At 42.5% G+C, this 15,571-nt stretch overlaps 1 long non-coding RNA gene across 2 annotated transcripts; it reads right to left on the bottom strand.

Moving 5' to 3' along the window:
- Positions 1-1,948: 1,948 nt before the first annotated feature.
- On the bottom strand, positions 1,949-15,362 carry LOC137484008 (uncharacterized). 2 transcript variants are annotated; one of them, XR_011004714.1, is made up of 4 exons: positions 15,213-15,362; positions 10,895-10,948; positions 2,327-2,427; positions 1,949-2,103 (listed from the first exon to the last, which is right to left on the bottom strand). It is a non-coding gene; the product is annotated as an uncharacterized lncRNA (long non-coding RNA). The 2 variants fall into 2 exon arrangements; XR_011004713.1 differs by having other exon boundaries at positions 1,949-2,427.
- Positions 15,363-15,571: the final 209 nt, after the last annotated feature.

Raw genomic sequence — 15,571 nt, 5'->3', positions numbered from 1 at the left:
CCTCAGCGTGTTTTAAAGGGCTGTTAGTTAACAGAACCTCTCAAATTCACCTTGTTTTACAGAAAAAATAGCAAAGTGGGAGACGAGGTTTGAGAGGCTCACCAGTGAGTGTGTCAGTGTCAAAAAGGAGCAGCAGAATGTGCTCTGTGGATCCCCCAGCAGCACCGTGGCTGTGCCATTGCCTCAGCTCTGCAGTGCTCCCCTGGCTGAGCCGCATAAACTTTGCTGCAGTGAGCACCTCGCTCTCCTCTACTGATTTTAAAATGCCTGCAGGACCAGAAGCACTCCTGGAACCTCTACCCCCCTGAAGAAATTGAGCAATGAGTCCAAAAGTTATTGGGGAGGGGAGGAGGATGTAGACACAGACACACAGACAGTATGATTGCATAAGCCTCGTTCCCATGAGAAACCAGGCTGAAAAACAAACTGTCCTAACGTGGGTACTCATAACTCTGCCTGTAACTAGGTCATGCCAGGTCCCAAACTCATGTAACTTTGCCTTATCTCCAGTGGTCTCTCCTCTAGGAGGTAATCCTGGCTTTGGCAGGTTTGACCTTTCATTTTTTGTCTCGCTGAGACGTCATTAAGAAAAAAAAAAAAAAAAAAAAAAAAAAAAAACAAACCAGGTTGATACAATGCAATGTCAAAACCCACCATGGTTTTGTAGCACAGCAAGATTTTTGTTGTGGGACAGAATTATGAGGAAGAAACCAGCAGGGAACAGCTCTGACACTCACCCTACTTACGCACCAGCTCCCGCTGCTGTAGAGGATTGGGGGTCTAAAATAATATCCTAGATCTCTAATGGGTCTGTTCTTTCCTGGAGGCAGGAGAAGCTTCTTCATTAACATGAATGGGAGTTATGTGTCTGTCCTGAAAATAGAATGGACCTTAGGCCTGGTCCTTTTATTTCCAAAGAAATAATATCTTTGCTTGCCTGCTGCAGGATGACACATTTAAAAATAGCATGTCAAAAAATATTAATAAAGGTAGTCCTTCAGTTTAATTCTGGGGCTCACACCCTTCTCTAGGCCTTTCTCTCCAAGCTTGTGATCAGTTCTAAATAAAAAGCTGTACTTATATGACACTCCCAGCAGTGTGTTTTTTCAAACAAAACCAGTCTGTTTTTTCAAACTCTACAAATCCCTGGCAATGGTCACCCTTCAGCAGAGACCAGGTTCAGCAGGGCAGGTCTCCAGAAAGAGCTGCTGAGCCCTGACACCTCAGAGCTGTGGTCCCTTTGCTTGTGAAAGGAAACTTCATTTTCCACCTCTTTTGTGCCACATCAGCTCAGTGTGAGGGGCTGCCCAGCTGCCTCCCCATGACCATGGCACAGCTGGAAAGGAACTGCAGGCATCACTATAAGGAATTTTGCACACTAGGATGTGGAAGAGGAAAGGTTTCTGCAGTGGATCAAGATGCTTTTGAAACCCTTCCCCACAGTCAGGTGGGATTGCAGTGCTGAAGGCTGTGCCCTGGGCACAGAGCAAATGTGAGAGTGGAAGAGAGCCTTGGTTTGTCTTGTTACACACAGACACTTGTGCTGTTTTGTAACACATAGAGGAATATCCTTTCCCTTTCTGTTTCTTTTCTTTGAAACAAACAAAAACAAAACCAGAAGCTTCTCCAACTTGAGTAGTTTACAAATTTGCTTTCTTTTGTTTCTTTTTTTTTTCCTGTGGGAACTCTTAACTAAATATATCCCCTGTAAAACTCCACACGTACAAAAGGAAACCCCAAATTACTTTGCATCAAATACCCCCAAGCAGGGGTTGGAACTGGATGATCTTTAAGGTCCCTTCCAACATAAACTATCCCATGTTTCTATGAATCTTTGGTCGAGTGTATGCTAAGGCTCTCACTGAGCTGTCCTATAACCCTGCTCTATGTCTCTGTGTATTTATCACTATACATTTCAAAGAAGTTGACCATCAAAGTCAACAGGGTTTGGTCAAGGAGTTCTTTATTATTATGAATATGCCTGGTGATTATGAAAGGTTGTCCTATAAATGTCTGCTCCTTACACAGTCTGCTGTGCTCACTTCCTACATATGCTTTCCAAAACGTTGCAGTCACAGGCCAAGCTTCATCCAGTATAAGTGTCTGAAAATGAAATTGGAAGAATTCTGTTTATAAATTGGCCTTGCATCTCAAATTAAAGGGCAAATGGCTTTACAGCTCTGCCCCTTACAAGCCAGTCTGTGAGCACAAACATTACAGGAGCCAAACACCCCTGCAAAAAGGGACAAATATAACCACAATAAAAAAAGCCTATTCCTTTTAGAAACTATTAAATAAAGCAAAATGCATGCACTGTTGTACTCACTTTTGATTTCCATACCAGTTTGCTTCAGTCACACATGGGAGTCTTGCAGGTGATATTACCTGTCTTGGATGCAGCATTACAAATGGATTCAAAGCCCTTTGCTGGGAAAAAAAAAAAGGGAAGGAACTCAGCAGGGCATAAAAATAAACATCACTCTGAAAAAAAAATACATCTACAATCAGAAATAAATTACAAAGGAATTGCAAAAAAAATTATACCAAGGAACATTTAGAAAAAAAAAATAGATTTTTAAAGTTTTACCTGACCATGGAAACAACCAGTGTTCCTTCAGCTGATTCATTCTCCACAAAACTGTTCTATTTTCTGTCACCTAAAAATATCTGGCTCCTTTTTGAAGAACTGATGAAGAACCTGGCACCTTTTTCTTCTCCCAACATGCTCCAGCTTGAAAACATCAGAGCTGTGATGCTGAGCTTCCTCCTCAGCCAGAGTGTGAACAGCAAGGATAGGATTTCTCCCATGTAGTTTTAACCACTGAAAAAGCAGGTATCAAGTGTAAACCACCTCTCTAGGCACTTTTTACCACCAGTATAGAGAGAAAAGTCTTTTGGAGGTGCCTCTGATTATTGACATATACTTTAGACTAAACACCTGTAAGTAGGTGAGATGGATCCCACCCACAGAGCTTTCTTCTTCCTCGAGGCCAATTAGATATAAATGCTGCTTCATGATCTAATTTCAAGACTTTGAAACAAAGCTTTCAGTCAAAAATGCAAATTCAGTGAAAACCAGAACTTTTTGTGGGAAAGGGCTGGTTTCTGATTCCTGTCTTTAAAAGATATTTAGAAGAAAACAATAGGTGTGGTTTCTATATTTTCAAAAAGCAAAATTTCCATTTTCTGTTTGAAACAAGTCTGAAATTCACATAATGTATAGTCATTTTAAAAAAAGGGTCAACATAAAAAAGGAATCATTCCACTGGCCCAGCCTTTCCCCTTATATTTAAATCACAGATCTGCAAAGAAATTTCAATTTTTTCCCTTTCATCCTGATTTAGATGAGGAAAAAAAAAAATCCAATCAAAACTTCAAACGTCTATTCGGGAACCAAAAGCTATTTCCAATACAGCTTTAATGCTTCACCTACAGCTGAATCACTCTGTGTAAAAGGACTGAGGAGACTTCAGTTGTGTTGAGGGAAACCTCCTGCTACTGTTTTCACTCCTCTTTAGCTGTTTGGAGCCCAGCCCCAGCACTGGTTTGTGCATCCAGCTGAGCTGTGGGACACAGGAACTGGCCGAACACCGTGGGAGGTGCTGGGTACAAACCTGAGCGTGCTTTGCTCGTGCTCTGAGCCAAAAGATCGCCCCAGATCCCCTCTAGGAGCCAAGCAAGCAGGTCAGCAAGGTGCAGAGCTCCAGCTCAAGGGCCAATAAATTCTGTAACAGATAGACAAGACCCAGAGGAGGATTTGCTTTCCTGTGGGTGAGATCATGCTGGGCTGTGCGCTGCAGAAGGGCAAAGCAGCCCCTGGTTTCACCTGGCCAGAGCAGAGCTGTCCTGCTCCTCACAGGCAGTTTCCACACACAACGTCCTGGAGTGCCCTGGGAGCTGTTGCCACCCCTTGGAGCTGCCACGGGGACACCACTGCTGAAAAAGAGCTGGCATCTCAGCATGGAACTGAGCTGGCCTGCAGATGCTTTTAACATCAGAAAGAGGAAACAGTTCAGGAAAAAAAAGATGCAGACCTGGCAAGTTCTTCTTTGTGGGGGAGAAAAGGAGAAATGTTGAAGAGTTTTGTCTTTTCTTCAGATGGAGAGAGGACAGAGGAGGGAGCACTGGTTGGTGCCCGAGCACTGTGCTGCTGATGTTGCAGGCTGTAACTGACAGGGGTAAATGCCCCATTCCTGGCCCTGAGTGCAGGGTTGTGTTCCCAGGGTTCCCCCTCTCCTTGTCCCTAGGCTGCAGGACGGGTTTTGCAGTGCCATGCAGAGGAGCAGGGGGAATTACACCGTCTCCACGTGATAGCCAGGAGCACAGAGAAGTGATGCTGACAACAGCTGTGGGGTTCAGTGCCCTTTCAGAGAGTCCCCAGCTCCTCTATCTACCCAGAAATCTCAGCCTTCATTTATTTCAGTAATTGAGATTGCAGGGCATTTTTGCTACAGAGAGGGGCTTCAAAATAGTCATTGTCTAGATTCCAAAAACAATAGGCAAATACATGGAAGCCTATTTATTTATTTATTTTAACTAGGCAAAAATATAATTTTTTTAAACCAGTCTCTGTATCTTTTGATATTTGAAATGCTGGGGCTAATACTGTTTTCACTGGAGTAAATAAAGGATGCACAGATCAGCCCTAGAACACCAGACCTTGTTCTTATTTCTCCAGTGGGGCAAGAATGGGTGTAGCCAAGAGCAGAAGCAGACCCCCATCTGAGAGAGGAATGGGATATTGAAAACAGCAGGAAAATGCTTAATTGTTGGTCCAGTACCCAGCAAAGCCACCCCAGCTGCCATCTTGGATTTTCCTCCTGATTTTTAAGCAGGATCGTTGCAGGCCTCCTAATGAAAGCCAGACCAAAAGCCCTGGGGGATGGCTGTCTCACCGCTGACAGTGCAGCAGAGCAAGAGGCTGTTCCAGCCAGGCCAAGCCCTTGGATGTTCAAACCTTTTTCTTCTAAAGGCAAATAGTTCACTGTGAACCGTTATGAGCTTCCAGGTTTGTGGGATCCACATGTGGGCTTAGGTCTTGTTGCTACTAAGGGAGATAAACTAAGGGAGATGTGCTGATTTGGGAGTTACACAGTCTCTGGTTTGTCTTTCACAAGGGTACAGCTCACATGTATTTTTAACTACTGAAAAAGTGGGTATCAAGCATAAACCACCTCTCTAGGTACTTTTTACCACCAGTATAGAGAGAAAAGTCTTTTTGGAGAGAAAAGAAAGAAAAGAGAGAGAGAAAGAGAGAAAAGCCTTATTGGATCCACTTTTCCTCCATCCCTCTTTTCTTCCCTACCTCCTGTGCATTTGCTTGATGTGTGAGAACACTTGTGTGATGCACAAACCCATGGCATGTGGATGAACAACCCACTGGACTAAATGTTTGAATATTATTTTCAAAGAGATAGAGCCCCTCTCTCTTGGCTGAAATCAGAAAGAATCGGAGCTCTGAAATAAGGCTGCAGATCCCTGGTAGAATACCAGGAGTCCTCATGCCTCTCTGAGATGCTCTGAGCTCAGATCAGTGTCTGCCTGGGTTGGCTCCCAGGTATGGAGCCTCTGTGAGCTCTACTTTTATCTTCTCACCTCCTGATTCCCTTTTACTTCTTGTTTCCATTAATGGTGAGTGCTTTACCTTTTCACTCCATGAAGTCCACACCAGAAACTCCCCTCTCCATCTGTGACAGGCAGGAAGGGGACCTATTTGATGATGATTTGGTGTGGTTCTTCATGGCTTTAAGGGAACTTTCCCTCAGAAGTCTAAAGTACATATTTTCTCTCCTCTGGAAGAACCAGGGGAAGGCAGGTGGTTAAGAATTTTCTGTACATATATATTGTAGGGAATCTGGGTTAAAAACTTTTGACCCAGCCTAGGCTAATATACTTCAGTGTGGCTGAAGTCAGAACAAAGCCCATTTTTTTGATTCATGGACTCTACATGCAGGGGAATGGCACAAGACAGACTGCCCCTGTCCTCCTCTTGGCTCATGTCAAACGACAGAAGATTTGCACATGAGTAAAAAGGTCGCCTTGAAATTATATGAATCATTCTGAGGGGTTTTGCCCTACCTTGCCTTTTCCAAGTCATCTCTAATTCCTCTTCAAGGTATCACGTGAAAGAAAACCACAACAGACTGTGCCATGGCTTGCTCAAGTAGCTTATTTTTATCCAGCAGTGAATATCTTCACTTCCCTCTTTTCCATAGGTCGATGGCTCTCCCAAAATCTCTTTCTGCAACAGAACTCTCTCCAAATTTAACTGTATCTGCACTGAGGGCTTCTTCAGGAATCAAATAAATTATTTGATCTTTTTTTTCTTAAATGAGGTCATTTTTATCAAGAGATCATGGAACAAGTACAGTGGAAAAAAAAGTACTTTTACCTCAGAAGGTCTCTCTTGGCATCACAACTACTCTCATGCCTTTGTTTCCAAACTTAAACTGTCCTGTACTGAGCAAAACAAGTCAGTTTACACTCAGCTCTTCTTCCATTCCATTTTCATACAAATTTAATTCCTTAGGATTTTAGCTGGCAAGGGCTGCATGAAAATTGGTGAAGGTATCAGTAACTGATCTCTTTTCTTCTTAGAAATATTAAGGTATCCATGTTTCCTGCTCTTTTTTAATTTCATCAAGAAGCCAAAATAGTTGATTATATTGTAAAGGTATAATATGCTGTCAAATAAAAAAAATCAGACAAAGGAAGAAATGCCAGTGAAAATTGTGTGTGCTACCCCAGCAGGTAATGTGGGCTGTGACTGCAGTCAGGGATGGGGCAGGGAATAAAGTAGTAGTCCATGAATAAGGGTTTTACAGCCTTAACTAAGAAAGAAACAAAACCAGCCACAAGATGAAGAAATTTGCTGGAGAGAGGAATATATCTAGCCATGCAGAGCAGTGATGTTCTCCCAACAGGACAAGGAGCAGCAAAACTCTTCACTTCTTTTCAAGCAGGTCATGATCCTCATTTAAGCACGCACAGCACAGCTGACAGCAACTGCCTGAGAGCTTTCCCCAGCCCTGCACGTCTGTACTCTTAATACAGTCATTGGAAGAAGGAAACATTGATTTTTTTTTTTAAAGTGTGCCTGCTCTGAGCTAACTGGGAAATGAGGAGTGCTGGAATCAAAGCAAGCACTTATTTTGCTGTGCAGTTTATTGCTTTTAAGCAATTTACTACCAAGACTTGACAAATCCCCTGTCCTCCCCCACCCCCAACATGACACTTTAATCTGCATCCTGGCTTGAGAAGGAGACAAATCTTTCGGAGTCTTCTGACTCTGGCAGAAATCTGGACCTCTGAGCAGAAGAAACCTAAATTCATTACTTGTCTTGCTCATGAAAATACTTCTTTCAGTAAACCAGGAAGAGACTGAGCTGTCTTCTGTCTCCAGCCTGGAGTCCTGGAGCTCCACAAATGTGTGTTCTTCCTCTACATCAGGGACAAAGCATGGCCCCCTGCTACAAGTGACTGCTCAAGATTTCATGTCAGGCACCCTCCTTTAGTGCAACACCATGCTCTTCCTCTTTTATCTGAGCCCAGAGCAGGTCCAAACTGGAACTTCAAACATACAACCAACAGATGTTGTGAACATCAAGGGCCGCAGAAGGCAATTCAAATCCCATGATCCCAAAAGAGGAACTTGCTTTGTGAAATGCTTTCTTGCATATACCCACATATACTAGAAATCTCACGAGGACAGCCAAGCTGATAACATTTCCCCTGTTCTGAAGGAATACTTGCCCTGTCAGAACAAATAAGGACATTTTAGTAGCTGCAAACACAAACCAGAGCCCTGCTTCAGCCACACAGCTGAAATGCTGCATCTCTGCCTAAGCACAAACCCCAGCTGGAGCCCACAGGCACCCTTCTCACTCACATTCAATTCTAGCAGCCATAAAATTGCTTCTCTGACCCAAATTTTGTCTCCCTGTACCTGGTAGTTCCACTATGCCCACCCAGTGTTCAGCTCTTGGAGACATCTGCAACACATCAACTAAGTTTTTATTAAAGTTTTTATTACTCACAAGGGGCTATCTCTTTTAAGGGAGAGGTGGGGTGGATTTCTTTGTCCCCGGGCTGCCGAAATACACAAATATTGTCACATTTGCTGGGGCTATTTCAAAATAAATAGATGAAGCCTGTGGGCTGGGCAGGGATGGAGGTTTACAGCTGCAGGGTGTAAAATTGGAGTCCCCATCCACGGCCCCGCCGCAGGGCTGCTCCCCTTGCACAACATGCAAAGGAAGGAAGTTGAAAGGAAGCAATTTATGAGTTAGCTCTGAGTAATACAGTGATATGGTTAGCAATGCAGAGGTAGAAAAGCCTGTATGCCAGAGTGAATGTACGTGGGCTTGTAAATCAGTGCTGAATGGGAAACTAAAGTGAGAAGAAGAAGTGCTGCCCAACTTTACCAGGGAGTGTGTGGCAAAGTCATGGACAACAGTAGGTGCATAAAATAAAGGGGCTAGGGGAAGAAAAGCAGTCTTTTGTATTTTATACGTCCACCTCAAAAGTCACATAAATGGACAAGCAGTGTTTTCCTTTCCTTCATAATTTCCTATGAAGGAGGCAACTGCTGGAGAAGAAAATTATTTTCTCCTAGGAGCCAGTCAGAGAAGGATGGGACGTATTTACTTATTCAATAGGCAGAGTCCTGATTCAGAGATAATAGAAGGGTTTTTTCCTGTAATTTTGCTTATTACCCTCCTTTACGTTTTCACAGTTCTTAATAATGAACACCTTCAGATAGAACAAAACACACTCAGAGACACTCAGCTCCTGAGCTGAGCTTGAATAACACAACAACATTTTCTAGACACTAAAAATATTTAGTGGCTTTTTCCCCATGTCATTTGGCACTTCTGTCTAATTAACTTCTTGGACCTGTCAATAATCAAAGATATCATAAAACCTAAGGTTAAAGGCTACACTTCCAATTCTCTTTTTCTTTTTTTTAACTGAAAAAGAACAAGACCTCTGATACATGCTTGTGTTTTGATAATCCATGAAGGGTCAGAAAAGGTTTGGGAAATTTATCAAAACATAAACTTGAGGCTTCTTAGATTTGGTAATCCATATTTAATTTATTCCTTTAGACAGCTCCAGCTACCAATTCTTACACCTTTGTTTAAAGGAAGAGGTCTAATAGCAATGCTTCTGTCTCCAAAGATAAAGTCCAGCACTTAAAGGTACAAGAAATGTAAATTGAACAGAGAATTTGAAACCATCTGCTGAATTTTTATTTAATTAAGGCCTCATCTGCATTTGAAACACAAATTAAAGAGTGAATTTAAATGAAAAAGAGATTGATGAATAACTTCACGGGCATCTGAGTTCTGGAACAAGAGTGCATTGTCCTTATTTACCTTAATACAGTTGGAAATGATGTTATTCAAATTAGAAACACAGACTTTGCTCTTCAAGAACAAGAGCATCGATATTTGGAGTTAATCAGAAACACTCAAGAGCAATAGATGTGAGACAGTTTATTGGAAAAGTTAGGAAGGAATTGTGAAATGAGCTTTGTGCTCCACATGTAGCATATTTCATAGAACTTTAGGGAAGTGCCAAGCTCTCCCAAAGCTCAGAGATTGTTCTGAGGAAAAGCTTCCTTGGGTGTAAATCTGGTGCAATAAATAGAAATAAGGGTTTGTTGTCGAAGGACACAAAGAATAGCAAACACAAGTGTAATCATAGGCAGTTTGGGGTTGCATGAGTCCTTTTGATTTTGCCAGATAGATTCAAACTGAGCCCAGAGAAGTTGCAATAACTGAACACCCCAGGGAGAGCGTAAGGTTGAAATCCCAGCCTAGCTGAGCAAAGCAGATCCAAAAGTCCGTCCTGAAACTCAAGATTTCCTGGGATCTCTCCAGCCACAGAACAAAGGATCCATCTCATTCACTGCTGCAGCAAAAAAAGGAATATTTTGTGCTTTTCAGAACAGGACTTGCACCCATGAATTGAGAAATCTCTCCTTAAACCTGGCATGAGCTGCAGCAGGCCCGAAACTGCCATGGAGCTGCCCCATGAAACTGATGAGACACTGGTTTTTTCTCACAAGCCCCAGTGGTGAAATACACTGATTTCAAGTCACACTTTTGCTATACTCAGTTTTTGCTGTCATCAACATTTCCCTGACCCCACTGCCCTGCACAACAGAACCAACTTCATTATGGTTAAGAAGATCCAAAATGTTTATCTCTGAATCTTCTTCCACAAACCAGGCTTCAGTGATTCAAATAAAAGAGGCTCTGGAGACAAACAGGCATAAGTTTCAAAATGTGAAGCATTCTTTTTTCATTGGTTGTCAAAATGGATAAACCCCAGGGTGTTTAATCTGACCTGTGCACGACCACACAAGCTTTGGAACTGATACAGCCTTGCTCAGCTCTAGGGAGCTTAGCTCGTGATTTCAAGGGAAACATGAAAATGGAGGCTGAATCTGACCTAAACCAGGTTACTAGTCTTGTCCTAAAAAATAAAAACAAAATCCTTTTTTTTTTGGAAAGCTAAAATGTCATAGCAGCAGTGGGCTTACATCAGGTGTTTCATTACAGAAGGTCACGTATGAACATGTTCCCCTTCCTTTGACAACTGGGTGGACCACCATATATGCTGGAGCAGTACTAATATAAAAAAAAATTAAAATCCCGACCACACTAATAGTCCCATCAGGGAACAGCGATGAACTCACAGTGTAGATGATAAAAAGAGCAGCTGTAGCAATTTTATATTCATTACTTGTGTTTACAGCCTTCTGCAGAAAGTAGGAAGCACTGTGCTTCAACACCCAAATACATGTAATTTCCCCCCCCAAATAAACAAACATATATTTTAAAAATTATTTCTCCCAAAATTATTTCTTCTCAGAGTCAAAACATACTTCAAAATGCAAGGAGCACAGACACAGCAGGTTGCCCAGAAGCCTAAAATCCTCCTGTAAGTAAATAAAACCAAATAACTGTAATAAAAAAAAGTTAATTCTAGTCTTTTGTTTGTTTCCATTGTAAAATTGCCATGGGACTGAGGAAATATAGTAGCGCTTAATTTTAATAGTTCCATCATTGTAGATTGGCTGGGTATTAATTGTGTTAATGGTGATCATACTGAATTCATTTGGTATTTATTGAGAGACCACCTGTGCACCCATATGGTTTCCATCATTATTTAGGAGTAGTTAATGGACCCATTAGGAGTTAGCAGAAAGATGTGGGCTGGCAGTACTTCCCGAGAGTGGTGGAAACATTCTGTTGATATCCATTGCATTTTGAGGATTTTCCAAAGAGCTATTTGCTTCCCACCAATTTTCTCTCTCTTTAAATTATGTATATATTCTCATCTTAGCTTTCAAGAACTCCCAGAAAAATTAACTCATGTTTCTTTGCCTATGACAAATCTGAGGGGACAACCTTTAGCCTTTTGATTTTGCGAAATATCTCCTTGCATGTTTCCTGCGTGGCTCCCTGGGGGTAGCAGGGCAGAGGAAAGCTTCCAGCATCTCTGGTGGGTGGGTGCACTCGTGTGCTAGGGGGAGAGGATGGGGAAAAGGGGAAATGTTTACTGGGACTCTTGCCCTGCAGTGTGACAAATTTGCCCACGCAATCTGTAGTGTCAGTTGTGCAAGACCAGAAACCTGTGGTGGGGAGGGGATGGTGGGGGAGTCACATGCAGGGAGTCAGCCTTGACTGTCAGCAGAGGAGAAGGAAGAATGCTTGGGCTGGGTGTGGTGGTAACCAAGGCTGCTGGCTGACCGCAGTGACCTCCTGCTTTGATCCACAGATCTGAAAAGATCTGCTCGGGCCCCGCTGCTGCACGGGCTGAGCAAACACGCCAGGGGCTGGGGCAAAGAATTTCCATTTCTGGTGCCATGACAATGGGCAGATGGAGGAGCATCTGTGCAGCTTCAGTGCAAAAGGACAGTTACTTTGTTCAAACTGGACTCTCTGAAGCAGTCAAAAAGTGCTCATTTCCCCAGAAACAGGGAATATAGCACCCCCCCACATACTTGAAAAATCCAGGCTTATTTGCTGGGCACATCCCAAACAATACAAGGCTTATGCAAACTTTGCTATGTGCCAGTGTCCAGCTGTCAGCCACCTCCAATAACATCTGAACTTGGCCAATTGCAACCAAATTCAATAAAACAGCAGAGGTCCCAAAGTTTTTAGGCCTCGTAAAAATGGGGGGAGAGGATAGAGGAAGGGGAGAGAACCCAGCTAATGCCCTTACAGAGTACAAGGGGCTCAGTTTTCTAGTCCTGGACAACAGATACTCTGCTCCTCAGTGAAGTTTTTTCTCTCTTACAGGTACCTGAAAGATTTCCTCCTATGTTTAAAGATTTTCAAAACTCTTTCCTTCTCACAGACTTGCTTTTTGAGGGAAGAAACATTGATGCAGCTCTCCTGGATTTCAAGTAAGCTAGAAAGCCACATATCACAAAGAAACCTAAATTCATTACTTGTCTTGCTCATGGAAATGCTTCTTTCAGTAAACAGGGAAGAGACTGAGCTGTCTTCTATTTTTGCTAGGTAAACAATTAAGTTAACAGTTATTCATCATGAGTATATTCACAACGTGAATGAGGCCTGAAACAATAATTTCTGCATGTAGGGAATATAATCAAGGTATTTGTGGCATGACTCTGGTGATTATTCATACTTACATTCACAACCTGATGCTGATAAATGGGGCTGTGTTCTCACCATCACACCTTTGGTATTGAAGAGGTCATTTTTCTGTAGCTTAGGGAGCCAGGTCAGATTTCAGTGCACCTCATGACAAGGACACCTTCCTTGTCTAAACTGTGTTATTTGGGCTGTTTTCTTAACCAGCTAATTAAATAGATACCTCTACATAAGCATTGCCACAATCCCCTTTTGAAGGAAATCTCCCAAATGTCTTAATTTACTCTGCTTATATTTGAAATGCACAACAGCCTCAAAATGTACAAATTACATTATTTTGGGGGAAATTTCAACCAAAATTGGTGCATTCAAAGGACTTCAACTGCTAATGAGCTCTCAGTCTCAGTCCAGTGCACTGGATTAGATCTCCCCCCAAATATGTGGGACGGGAGGTCAGATTCCCATCACCAGCAGTTTAACCCACAGACTCGCCCTCATCACCTTGCTCCTCCAGCATGGCCTGTGTTTGTGCCCATGTCAGCTCTCTGTGGAGATCAGAGCATGAGTACAGAGAGGGTTACTGCCCTCCACAAGTTCCTTAAGAACTCAAGATATTACAAGGTTATTTTCCACATTTTAAGAAAATTCAGTTCAATTCTTTTCTATCTGCTGCCTAAAAATGGCACAAAGCTTTTTTGCTTTTTGTTTCGTGTATCGGTGATGTAAAATGTTGGTGGCTTGAAATTTCATAACGCCGAGAAGAAGGGAGAATTTGATGGTTTCACAGCAAAATCTAACAGCTGCCCAACCTTCTGAGCCCTCAGCATGGCTGTTCAATGTGTCCAAATCCACTCATAGATGGCTCCTCATTGGGCTGGTGTGAAGCAAATTATCCTGCCCTGAAAGAATCTGCCTTAAAAGAGGAGAGCCTAATTGCCCCCCTGCTTGTAAAACCTTGGGGCAAGACTAAATGAGAGCTCCATAAGAGCTGAAGCACCGTTGTGCCTGTGAGAGGCTACGGTAAGATCTTAAAAAATGGGGGCAATTTTGAACTAACACCTTCAGGGAAAAGAGGACTGCAAAAACATGCAAATGTTTTCTGGTGGTTTTGGTAAAAAACTCAATATGCTGAGTCCAAAGGCTGGGCTTTGGCTGGTTGTTACAGGATTTAGTGGCATCTTTCTGAAATGGGACAATTTGAAAGCAAAATGTTTTCTGCCATAAATTGCCTTTGAGTCTTCCGATTTTATTCAGTCTGATTTACCCCTACCTTCCTTTCCTGGCCATGATTTCCTTTCAGCCTGTCTCTCCAGCCTCTTAGTAATGCTTCCTCCTTTATGCTTTCATACTTTTTCTAGTCACTTCTAGTCCTTTATATAAAAGGACCTAAATCACAAACATTTTAAATTCCAATAGCTTCATGCTTACATTTTTTCAATATCACAATAACTCTCCTTTACATTTTTCAATTTTCCTTATTTGCATCTTCTCCCATTTAATTCTAGCACTCTTGCTATTGTTTAGTCTACTGTCTTTACATTTCCCATCTACTTTGCAAAAATACAATATTAAAAATGTTGGAGTTGTTTTACATTAGAAAGTTTAGCTTTTCTGTGGCTCCATATATGTGAAACTCCTCTGTGCTGTTCCAGTGCCACAAAATGATGCCAGATTTCCACAGGGTACTCCTGTTCAGCTGTACAGAGCTGTGCTTGGTGCTGCTAGCCCTGGTCTAGCTGTTCCAGAGCAGGAGGGGTTTTAGGGGATTACTGCTCAGCATGGGTCTTTTCAGATCTTCATTTTCTTACCTTCCTCTCTGGTGTAATGTGCACAAGGGCTTTAAAATCTACTGCCACAGTGGAACCATTTCACTGCCTGTTACTTAAAATCCCTCCCTCATCCTACAGCTGAGGCTGCACTTGAAATCCAAAACACCTCCATGCATTATCTGCTGCTTTATTCTGTAACAAAGCACTGGAAAGGACTGAAAACAAAGCAAGTTGAAACTCATTGCTTTTAAAAAGGGGTTAAAATCTTCTTGTAACATCCCTTTTAAGCTAAGATGAGCAAAAGACAGTGGATCCTCCAAAAATCCACACTGAAGTGCCTCTCAAGCAGTTCCATAAGGTCCAGATCCATCACATCTTCCCTACAAATGTGGGAGTCCATTCCATAGCTAGCACCTTCCAGTGTGTTTTTGGGGTGTAAATACAATAATGAAGCACAGGATGCTGTACAAAGCTTGGGGAGCAGCAGGTAAGATGTATGGAACCAGGAAAGGAATTTCCATCAGCCTTTGATCCTTAACCTGTGAATTAAGACTCTACAGAAACTCCCCCTGAAACTATCTCGTTATTTATGATTATATATTTTAATGGACTTCTACCCTTCCCTCCCCTGGGTACAATTTGTGTGGCAAAAAATACTGTGAGATCTTTTCTGTCCCCCATGTTTTGGCTCCCAGGGAACTGAAGAACCGTGAGAAGGTCTGATCTGATGTTATTTCAGCCTCACAAATAGCTCCCTGAGTGATTCAAAGTGCTTGCAAAAAAGAAAAAAAAAAGTAAACACAAATACCTGGAATGAAAATATAAGTCCCCAGAGCCACACACACAGTGCAGTTGGTCAGAGCAGGAAAGGCTGACAACCCAAGCCCTCTTGGTGGTGTCCAATGTCTCTGAAAGGTTCTCTGGGTGATTTGTCCATGTTTAACACCATGCTCAAGGGGAAGTGGAAGGGGTTCTATTGTTCCTTTTCACCAGCTGTACTCAGCTGCCGGTGGCTCCTCTTCTTCTCTGAGACCTCAGCAGAGACTGAACCAGACCTCAGCCTTCTAAACCAGAGAAGCTCCACGGCTTCAGAGCTGGATGCAGCATTTTCCCTCTCAGTCCTCTGTGCCTGCGGGCTGAAGGATGACAGGAATTTCAGTATGCTGC

This window comes from Anomalospiza imberbis, chromosome 17, assembly GCF_031753505.1.
Source record: "Anomalospiza imberbis isolate Cuckoo-Finch-1a 21T00152 chromosome 17, ASM3175350v1, whole genome shotgun sequence".
NCBI lineage: Eukaryota > Metazoa > Chordata > Aves > Passeriformes > Viduidae > Anomalospiza > Anomalospiza imberbis.
The sequence above is the reverse complement of the archived record's forward strand: the minus strand, read 5'-3'. Positions and strand labels throughout refer to the sequence as shown.